This window comes from Festucalex cinctus, chromosome 18, assembly GCF_051991245.1.
Source record: "Festucalex cinctus isolate MCC-2025b chromosome 18, RoL_Fcin_1.0, whole genome shotgun sequence".
Lineage (NCBI taxonomy): Eukaryota > Metazoa > Chordata > Actinopteri > Syngnathiformes > Syngnathidae > Festucalex > Festucalex cinctus.
Genome location: NC_135428.1, coordinates 15142552 through 15142973, shown reverse-complemented (window position 1 = coordinate 15142973; position 422 = coordinate 15142552).

Here is a 422-nt window from a genome sequence, read left to right as displayed (position 1 = left end):
TGTACAGCACTTTGTGTACAGCAATGCTTGTTTTAAGGGATACTTTACTTATTTAGCCATTTTTGGCAGTCAAACATTAATATTTTGCCTATAATAAATTTGATATTTTCATTATTTTTTATGTCTAATTAGTACCTTTAAAAACACATTTTGCAACTTGCTGTCGACTGAAAATGACATCACAAGGGCTCAGGTAACCAATCACAGCTCAGCTTGTGAATGTCACATGACCAAACCTATAAAACAGGTGAGCTGTAATTGGTTACCTGAGCCCTTGCGATGTCATTTTCAGTCAACAGCAAGTTGCAAAAAATGTTTTTAAAGGTACTAATTGTACTTGAAAAATAATGAAAGCATCAAATTAATTATAGACAAAATATTTACTTTTTATTCCGATAATGGGCTAAATAAGTGAAGTATCC